Source organism: Cetorhinus maximus, chromosome 3 (assembly GCF_964194155.1).
Source record: "Cetorhinus maximus chromosome 3, sCetMax3.hap1.1, whole genome shotgun sequence".
In the NCBI taxonomy this organism is placed as follows: domain Eukaryota; kingdom Metazoa; phylum Chordata; class Chondrichthyes; order Lamniformes; family Cetorhinidae; genus Cetorhinus; species Cetorhinus maximus.
In genome coordinates this window covers 168,893,677-168,904,651 of record NC_135881.1, presented here as the reverse complement: position 1 = coordinate 168,904,651, position 10,975 = coordinate 168,893,677, and positions in this window count along the sequence as shown.

Sequence of the window (10,975 nt, the reverse complement as noted above, 5' to 3'; positions counted from 1 at the left end):
ATCCTCCCTCATGTGTCCCCCCTCCCCCTCTCTATCTATTTATCTCACTATTAACAACTGGGGGAGAGAATATTAATCTTTTTCTCTCCCTCGCCATATATTTGACAACAACAGATTTGGGATAGTGGTTGCTCTAGGCCAATGGCGACACCACCTTCACCAGCAGGGGGGTCCTTCTAAGGCCACCTATGCAGGAGCCATGGCTTCCTTGGCTCCTGCTGCTCCTGTGGCCCCTTCGCCGTTTAAATTGTTAACTAAATAACTAGGGGTGAAGAGCTACACCCACTCCACGATGACCATTGAGGCAGGCGTAAAGGCAATGGCTGGGGTCATCGACCCCTTAGCCATTGTCACGGCCTCAAAACTGTATGGGAAGACTGACTTCTTTTTGAGGTCCGAGCAGGTGGTGCATCTCATCCTGAAAAGGGGGCTCGTGGTGGGCGGTGGCAGTGGACCCTCTCAAGGCCACCTCCCAGAGCTAATCAAATCTTTGTCGCCAGTGAGCTCCTACTCCCCCACCTCCATTGACTGGGGGAGGTCAGGTCCGGGGTTGCGCTGATCCTGCTCGGCCTCAGGGAGATGGGCCTCCAGCATGTGTACTCCTCCCAGTACAAGGTGTTTGTCCACCTGGCCTAGTAGTGGTTGGGGTGGGGGGGGATGCTTTGGTGTTGTGAATGAAGGGGCCGCCCACCATGTCTTTTGGATGGCAGATGGTGGGTGGTGCCATGCCTGCAAGGAGATGGACATGTGAGGAAGAACTCTCCCGCCTTTGAGGCTGCCAATAACACTCAGGCACCGCTGTACCTCCCCCCACCACCACTCCATCTCCCTCCCTGCAATGGGAGGTGACGCCAGCAGCAATCGACATCACGGCAGCTGGCGAGGTAGAGGGAGAGCGTCCGTGTAGAAAGAAGGCCTGGAGGAAAGCTAAACATCAAGAGGTGGCCCCCCCCAAACCCAATTCGAATCCCAGGCCTCTCGAGATACTAGCTCAGGCGTAGAGAATAGAACCGGGCCCGTCGATGTGTCGGCGCATGATCCCGGGCCCGTTGGTGCTTCAGTGCCTAGTGCTGGGTCCAGAATTCTTCCTTTATGGGGCCCTGGGTCCGGTGGTGTTGGGGCATGGGACCCCGAGCCAGTAGTAATGTTAGAGTAAATACAAATGCCAAAACTCCAGAGGGCAGGGGAGAGGAGAGTGAGGAAGGAGGAGCCTCAAAAATAGAGGTCTCCCAGCCCCTAATCTCCCCGGAAGAGTTGCCACCTCTTGGATGGAGAGGACTTCACAACGTGTGGAGTCAAATATGTTTGCTCCCCCGATGAAAAGGAGGCGGTGTCTCTGCTGAGAAAACCTTCATCCTGCCCTCTGGGCGAGGCTGAGAAGAATGATATGTTGCCGCAGTCCCTTGGGCAGGGTGCCGCGGGCATCGGTGAGGGTGTTGCCCTGAGGTGGCATCTCACCCAGACCAACCTTGTAGTCCCTGGGTGCCTTTTGACCTGCTGGGGGACTGCGGTGAGACCCCAAATGCTGGGTCATTGGGTGGTTGTGGTGAGGAAGACCTCTCCGTTCCGTCCCAGCCTTTTGTGTCGGACGCTATGGGTCTGGGTCAGAACTTTTCCCAGACTCACCAAGCCTGGGGCAGATCCAGGCTCTGAGCTGCTACCACCTTCTCACCCAGGGCCCCTGGATGAGCCCAAAGAGGATCCCTCTGTTGTTGATCCTGGGGGTGGGATCAAGGCAGAGTCGGGGCCTGCTGGTGGGCCCTTGCCGTCCGCTACGCTCCCTGTGGCGGAGGACTGAGACTTGAGGGTGACTGTCCGGAGGAGGCGGCACTGGGGACGAAGCAGAGTCCATCTGCAGCGAAACAGTGGATACCCTCAAGCCCCCCACCGAGTCGCCCCTCATTCCCCCCCAGAGGAACTCAGGGATTTTTTATGCACCAACCATGGTCGCCACAACAGAGTTCAGCTGGCCCTTGACTGCTGGTTGGAGCTGGCACTGGTTGTCCGGTCCGCCCGTGCAGCCAAATAGGGGTGGGATCTGGACCGAAACACGAAGCACCGGCTGAATGGCTTCCTCATTGGGTTCCTGAGGGAGTGGAAGAACACACGTGCCTCCCTGCCCCCTGAGCACTGAGGTGATGGTGATGGGTGCACTATATTCCTGACATGAAGGTGACCATAGCCAGCCTCAACATCAACAACAGCAGGGACGCACAGCACAGGTTCCAGAACTTCTCAGCCCTCAGGGACGGGAAGTATGAGGTGCGTTTCCTGCAGGAATCCCATATCGTTCCGGGAGACAAAGCTACATGGCTCCGGGAGTGGTGAGGGGGGTCAACATGCCTCGAGTTCTGGCAGGGTAGCTATCTTGATGGCCCATCATTTTCAGCCAGAGGTCTTGGGAGTCAAGAAGCCTGTGCCAGGCCGGTTGCTGCACCTTACTGTGTGCCTAGGGGGTTGCAGCATTTAGCTTTGTGAATGTGTACCTCCCCTGTGTGCAGCAAGCGAGCTTCTTTGAAGAAGCGTCCATTTATCTCAGCTCCATCGACATGGGCAAGCGCATTGTCCTCAGAAGCGGGATTTTAGCTGCACCTTCAGGGCCAGGAACAAACTTGGTGCCCCGCGCTGCTCGCTGGGGGTGGGGAAGTTAAGGGAACTGGTCGGGTCCTTCAACTTGGTGGACGTCTGGCAGTATCTCCGTCCTGACTCCGGTGTGTGCGCTTTCGTGTCACCTGGAGTTGGAGTGTCCAGACTTGACCGCCTTTATATTGCTAAGGAGCTCGTGTCCTGCATTTTGTCGGCCCCAATGCAGCAGGTGCTATGGTCGGACCACTGCCTGGTGTGGGTGGAGCTAGCTCCGTTCTGCGCTCGGACGGGGTCCGCGCACTGGCACTTTAACAACCTGCTGCTGGAGGACAAGTGGTTCCTGGACTCATTCCATCATTTCTGGACTGGCTGGAGAAGGAAGCGGGGAGGCTTCCCCTCCTTGAGGCTATGGTGGGATGTGGGCAAGACTTACGTCCCCGTCTTCTGTCAGGAGTACACGAGGGGGTTGACAAAGAGGCGGAAATCCAGGGTCGAGGAGTTGGAGAAGCAGGTGCTCGTCCTGGAGGCACGTGTCCGTCAGCCCGATGTGGACCCGGCCCTGCGGCTGGTGTACGAAGAGAAGAAGGGCGCGCTGCGGGACCTGCAACTCGTTGGGTCCCGGGGCGCATTCGTGAGGTCACGGATCCGGTTCACCAAGGAACTGGACCACGGCTCCCCCTTCATCTACTCACTGGAAAAAAGGCACGGGGTCCGTCAGCAGCTCCTTATGCTGCTGGCCGACAACGGATCCCTTGTCTCAGATCCGGAGGGCATCAGGGCCATTACCCGAAAGTATTACACTGCCCTGTTCTCTCAGGATCTGTCCAGCGAGGATGCTCGCAGAGTTTTGTGGGAGGACCTGCCACAGGTCGGCCTGGAGGGTACCGGAAAGCTTGACTCCTCTATAAGTCTGGGGGAGCTGACTGGTGTCCTCAACAGCCTCTCCAGGGGCAAGTCTCTGGGGCTGGATGGGCTGACCATGGAGTTCTTCAGGGAATTCTGGGATGTCCTGGAGAACACAGGGGTCATGGGAGAGACTATCGCAACCAGGGAGATGCCCCTCTCATGGCATAAGGCCATCGTTGCCCTCCTGTCTAAGAGGGGGGATCTCCGCCACCTTAAGAGCTAGCACCTGGTCTCCCTCCTCAGCATGGATTATAAAATCCTTTCCAGGGTGATGTCTTCTCTCTTTGGCACCGTGCTGGTCCACATGATTCACCCTGACCAGTCCTACACCATCCCGGGCCGTTCCATCCATGACAATATCCATCTGGTCTGGGGCACTATCCACCTTTCCCAGAGAGCTGGTCTGTCAGACACCTTCCTGTCTCTTGACCAGGAGAAGGCGCTTGACAGGGTGGATCATGAATATTTATCTGCAGACATTCGGGTTCTGGATGCATTTTGCTACCTGGAACCAACTTCGGTACATTGCTGCAGAGTGTCCAATTAAGGTTATTGGGTCCCTCATGGTGCCCCTTCGTTTTGGGAGAGGAATGGGTCAGGGCTGCTCCATCTGGCCAATTGTATTCTATCTGCTTGGAGCCTTTCCTGCGCCTCTTGTGGAGGAAGCTGTCGGGATTGGTCCTTTCGGCTTGGTTCAAAAGGGCTAAAACCAGTCAATGCATTAGGAGCGTCCCTAATAGCAAACAAGAAGAATGGAATTCCCCTATCCCAATCCAGTGGATAATTCTGAATATATGCTGTCATCATAGTTTTTAGAGTTTGATGCCATCTTTCCAAAGCCTCTTGTGATACAGGATGATAAGCTGTTGACTTCAACTGTTTTATTTCCAAACTGTTCATTACTTCCTTAAACAGTTAACTTTGCCATTTCTAATTCCCTTTCTTGTTTTCTTTCTCTCTCCTGCCTTTCTGCCTGTTCCCTTTGAAATGCTCTTCCTTTTTCTTTTTCTGCTGCCCCAACTCAAGTTTTTTTCATTTCCTTTGCTTGTTCAAGTTCAAACCTCTTCATTTCTAACTGAAGTCTCACTACCTCCAGCTGTGACTCTCTAGTGTCAGGTTTCACTTCCAACTTTAAATGCAATGCTATACCTTCAATTTTAACTGCTTTCTCCAACTTTGTGGGTAGCTCGAATTGTCATTTATCTGCCAATTTCATCAACTTAACTTTAGTTACCTTTTGTAAACCAGCCAAAGTTACAACTTCAACTCTCAGACAAGCCTGAGCAACTGCCAAAGCCATATTGCAGTCTCACACTTAAAAAAAAACCTCACCCCAACTCTTGAATTCAAAGTGCTTCTCGTACTCGTAACTTTAAGGTTCACCAACTCCAAATCCAATCAAGGAATTTAAAATCTAGCCCAGACTAGCCCCCAACTACATTATGGCACAGCCGATGGTAGATGCTGAGTTGCTCAAATCCCAAAGGGAAACTTGAAACAACTGCCACAACTTGTTTTGCAATTTGTATAAATTTCAAGATGCATGCCTTGAATTCAGTAGTAATAAGATCACCAAATCTTATAGGTTTTTACAAAACTAGATTAAACATTTATTAATAAGTGAAATGATTTTAAACATATACATAGATTTACAAATCATTACTATGATAACTTCTAAATCCGCTACTTAATCTGACTCCCAGTTACACTTTTGTTAAGGCAACAATGAGACACATAGATTGTAAAAGATCCAGGCAAGGTGCCACATAATACCCTGAACCAGTCGAATTCAAAGTGAATTTTCTTAACTTCAGTTCTTTGAAAACAACAGCTTGAGGCATAAATGCTGAAGGACTTGTTAGACCTTAAAAATGCCTACCCTTACACACAGATACCACTAACAATAAATTCCAATAACATTATGAGAATTATTATATATTCCTGACACCGCTGTCCGGACACGCCATGGCATGCCTTGTTGCCGTCTGGCGATGGAGGTCCCCACTGGAGGGCTCTCTACTCGGGAGTCCTCCTCTTTACCATCGGGGACCTGCGGTGGAGGGTGTGGCACCCGCGGCACCATACAACTGTAGGATGCATCGGTTCACGGATTCCCAAGAAGCCTGTGTGTTTTGTGGCCTAGTGGAGTCCGTGACCCAAGTGTATGAAGGGTGTTGTAGGGTTTGGGATGCATTTTGTCGCTCGGATCCGACTTCTGTACGCTGCCGCAGAGTGTCTAGTTAAGATAAACGGGTCTCTGACGGCGCCTCTTCACTTTGGGAGGGGAGTGCATCAGGGCTGTCCCCCCGCCTGGCCAACTGTAATCTATCTGCGTGAAGCCTTTCCTGCGCCTCTTGCGGACGAGGTTGTTGGGATTGGTTCTGCGCGGGCTGGGCATTGGGATGGTCCTCTCAGTTTATGCTGATGATGTGCTCCTCATGTAAAGGACACAGCTGACCTGCGGAGGATGTTCGAATCTCAGAAAGTGTACTCTACTGCATCCTCTGCTTGGATTAACTGGGACAAGTGTTCTGGACTCCTGGTCGGTCTGTGGCAGATGGATCCTCCACTCGAGGCCTTTCACCTGGAGCAGGACCAGCCTCCTCTATCTGGGGGTCCTCCTCTGCCTTGCTGAGGAATCCTGGCTGGCGAACTGGCAGCAACTGGAGACCAAACTCACCACTCGCCTGCAACGCTGGACAGGACTGCTCTGAATGCTGACTTACCAGGATCGAGTTCTGGTCATAAACCAGCTGATTGCCGCCATGTTGTGGTACCGGCTGGTCACTTTGACTCCTCTCCTGGAGTTTGTCACAAAAATCCAGAGGATGCTCGTTGACTTCTTCTGGGACAAAAGACTGCACTGGGTCACTGCTGAGGTTTGGAGTTTCCCACTTAGGTCAGGCGTTGGTGTGCCTACGCACCCAGGTGGTGACTTTCTGCCTTCAGTGATACCTTTATATCAAGCCCCCTCCAAGATGGTGTGCCCCGGTGACGTATTTTGGACTGAATTGTGACGCGCAGCTCCTGTTTGTAGACTTGAGGGGCCTTCGTGGATCCTTGCAGGCATTGCCCATCTTTTATCAGGATATGATCAAAGTCTGGAACATGGTCACTTGCAACGCCGCTCTCCATCGTGGCTATTGTCAGGGAGCCACTGCTCAGGAACCTGCACCTCCATCAGTTCAGGTGACTGGCAGAGGGGAGCACTGTGGCTGCTGGGGAGCGCTGTGGCTGCTGGGGAGCGCTGTGGCTGCTGGGATGGCCAGGGTCAGGGATGTGACGAGGCGGAGGAGTGGGCTGGATGACACCACATGAATTGGCGTGTCGTGCATCAGTGGATGTCCAGCTTGCAGCCAATGCCATCCACAACCTTAAAATGGTTGTGTTTGGTCCCGAGGTCTCGAGGAGGCTCAGGTGCATGGTGGACTCCAGGCTGAGTTAACTCCTGCTTGGACAGAATTTCAAAATCGGCCCCAAACCTCAAACCCTCCCTCGGGAGCCCCAGCCCCACAACCTGAGCCACCTCATGGAAATGCCCTCTGTGGCCTTTAGCTTGGCGTGGAGGGGTTTTCTGTACGTGCTGCTGTTGCACACCCTTCACCTCCTTGCCCTTGCCCGCCACCTAGACACGCCTTGGCGTGTCCTGTTGTCATCTGGTGTTGGAGGTCCCCAGTGGAGGGCTCTCTACACTGGCGTCCTCCCCCTTACCATTGGGGACCTGGGGCGGAGGGTGTTGCATGCAGCAGTCCCATACAACTGTAGAATGTGTCAGTTCATGGACTCCCAAGACGCCTGCATTTTTGTTTGGCCTTGTGGAGTCTGTGGACCATGCACATCTAAGTTGTTTTAGGTTGCACCCATTTTTTAATTCCCTTAAACACCTTTTACTTAATTTTTGGATGCACTTCAGTCCCACGCTCCTGATCTTTGGGCATCTGGTGTGGAGAGGGGTGAGGAGGAGGCAGGACCTCCTTGTATGCCTGTTCCTGGGCCTGGCCAAATTGGCCATCAACCAGTCCAGGCAGCGGGCGATTGAGGGGGTCCTTCGACCCGACAGTCTGCCCCTCTTCTGCAGCTACGTTTGCGGCGAGTGTCTCTAGAGAGGGAGCATGCTGTGTTTGCTGGCACACCCGTGGCCTTCCATGATTGGTGGGCACCACCGGGGCTAGGGTGCATTATCGACCCGACAGTCACATTATACTTTGATTTTTGTCAGTTTCCTTTGTGATTTTGTCTTTTGTTGCAGTGTCCCTTTAAGGGGTTGCCCCTTTAATTAGTTGATTTGTCCCTGAGTTAATTTGTTCCTTTTGTTCTATTGATTATGCTTCAAAAGAGTATAAAGTTGTTTCCTGGGGAGCATAGCATTCCTATCCTCCCCCGGCCAACAGATGGGCACCCTTTGTGAAATTTTCTAGGCTTCGCTGTACGGTAAATGCCTTAGATGGTGCAGGTGCTGTCACAGGAATGCAAATTAGAGAACCTCCCACTGAACCCTGAATGTCCACTGGGCCCATTGGTGGAAGATTTTGGTGCGAGTATCTTGGCATTTACCCCGTGACACACACCAATCGCCGATTTTCACGGCCAGTCTGTGTCCGACAACGTCAGTTGGAGGTGGACTGAAGCCAACATGACACTTCTCCACAGTCAACTAACAAATGGGTGTGAAAAGCTCCACTTTCCTTGCTCTTTAGGCAGCAGAGGATGCAGATTCAGAGGTACGTCCGCCAGGAAGGCTGACAGGGGTTGGTCTACATTCCAACAGACAATGATGGGACCCTGTCACGTAGGCACCTCACTCTTGGGTGAATCTGCTGTATTTTAGGTTGTCACTGGCTGCCCGTGCAATTCTCCATGGCCCTGGCATCCAGTAAAGGCTCATCTACATTCATGGCCTCCTGCTCAGGCACATCCAATTCATCCTCATCTGAGGAGTGTTGTTCTTCCTGTTACAGCAGTTCTCCATGTTGCATAGCCATGTTGTGCAGTACGCAGCAGACCATCTCTATTCATGATGCCTTCTGTGGTGCATGCTGCTGAGCCCCTGCAGTCCGGTCAAGGCATCGGAAGTGCCTTTTCAACAAACTAATTGAGTGTTCAGTGATGGCTCTGGTGGAGATGTGAGCTTGATTGTACCGATCTTCTGCAGCACTGTGCGGATGCCTCCCTGGTGTCATCAACCAGGTCCCGAAGAGATAGCCCTTGTCAACCAGGATCCAGCCATCAACCTGGGCGGGGGCCTCAAAAAGCTCTGGGACATGCAAGTTGTATGAAATGTCTGAGTCATAAGCGCTCCCTGAGAAACAAGCACAGATTCTTTGCCTGTGGTCACAGACCAGTCGCACACTCAGAGTGAAAGACATTTCGATACCGCCCTTGAGGTGTGCCCCAACCTCACTCCGCACCCCAGCCCACAGCTGAATTAATCTCAGCTGCATCTCAGCCCATCATCAGAAAGCCAAAGTTTTGGCTCCTACCTAATCAAGTCACCCGCCCACCACGTTTCCTGCTTTTACAGGCCCAATGAAATACCGTCCTCAATGTGACTTTCCTCAAGGCGACCTGGCATAGTGCTCGATCTCAAAGCTGCAGGCCAATCAGAGGCTTAACAGCTTGAAAGCAGGAGCAGGATGCCATGGCGGGTAAGTGAGGCAGAGAGTGTCCCAAAATGGAGGTGCCTTCTCTTCAACTTCTTAAAATAAAAAAATGGCCTTTGTAGCCAGGCCACCCCAGTGGGGAGGAGGGGATGGGGAACTCCTATACAGGGTGACCTTTCGCTGCTTTTTTATTTCTTGAGTCTATGAGTTCACTAGACAGGTAAACTTGAATTGCATGCCTTCATTTACACTTGTTAGTTGATGTTCGCTATCAATAATGGAGAGAGGACAACATAAGAACAAACTGTGACTGTTTATTGCAACAGAAAGCAGAGCACTAAATCCTTGCGTGCTCCCACAACCACCTCCAGCTTTAGAATTATAGTTAACCAGTAGCCCGCGTTGTACATTGATTGGTCAGTACTGTCACATGGTTAGTCCACCTGCATTCTCTTAAAGGTACATGGTACTCCACTTTACCACAATGCTGCTGCCCCCAGGCAGGCAGGGAAGGCCTCTATGTCTGCCTGGAGTGCTGGCCTCCTCCCAGTCAGTCTCCATTAACAGGCCTTGATATGCCCTTAATTGGTTTAATTGGCTATCCACTGCTTGCGGGCATGTTGCGCCCCCATCCCACCTCCAAGAAAATGGCCTCGGGGTGGGATAGAGCCGGGGAGCCGGTAAGCAAGCCAGCAGTGCTATTTTTAGCGCCCACCCAACTCTGATCCTGGCCTAGGTGTGGTGGGTGAAAATCAAATCCATAGAGTATAAGACAGAAACCAAAATAATTGCAGGTGCAAATTCAACTTGGAGGGTATTACAAAGGAGCCATTACTGAGACATGGCTGCATGACATGGTCAGTGCTGGGAACTAAATATAGCCAATTACAAGTCTACAAAATATGGGAAAATAGTAGAGGGGAAGGAGTTGCCTTAGTGATTAAGGACAAAATTACTTCAATGATAAAAAAGGACATAATGAGAGGTGAGCAGGCAATAGAGACTTAATAGGTAGAATTAAGAAATAGAGAAGGATTGAAGACTGAGGTGGGAATTATGTATAGGCCCCTTGACAGCAGCTGTGAAGTTGTAGATACAACTTTAAATACAGAAATTAAATAAGCATGCAGTAAAGGCAGTGTGGATTTAATTGGGGAATTTTAACTTGCGTATAAATTGGGATAAGTAGGCTAACGCGTGTTATAAAGATAATGAATTTATTGAGTGTGTCCGGGATAATTTTCTGTAACAAGACATCCTAAAACCAATAAGTGCACATGCCATATTAGATTCAGTAATTAGTAATGAACCAGATTTAGTTACCAGCCTCATGGTAGGTGAACATTTATCAAACGGTGATCATGGGCAGGATTTTACGTTTCTCCCACTGGTGGATTTGTAGGTCGTGGGGGTGTTGTAGGGTGGCTGGGGTGTACTATTAATGATAGAGTTGATCTGCAGACACTTCTTGGGTGGAAACTTTAAGTTTATTTACAATATACTCAGCAGCAACTACACGTGTGCTTTCAACTCCAACTCTATCTCTACACTGATTGCTGAGGAAGCCCATGCTACTCTCCTATTGGTTTCTACAGATCATGTGATCTTCCTTAACATGTATTATTCTTAAAGGTACATTACAACTAAATAAAGCCATAATTACTACAGGGGGATCCTTTAAATTCCTCAGATGGCCTTCCCACTGCCCTGACCTCGCTATAATTTTACAGTGGGATGGGCAAAGCCTAGGCCAGATGACCCACCCTTGCCCCAGTTGAGGCACTTAAGTGGCCAAAAGACTACTTAAGGGCCATTTCTTGCCCAGCCTCAATTTTCAGGCTGGTGGGAGAAGATCAAGGGCAGAGAGGAAATTGCCCATCAAA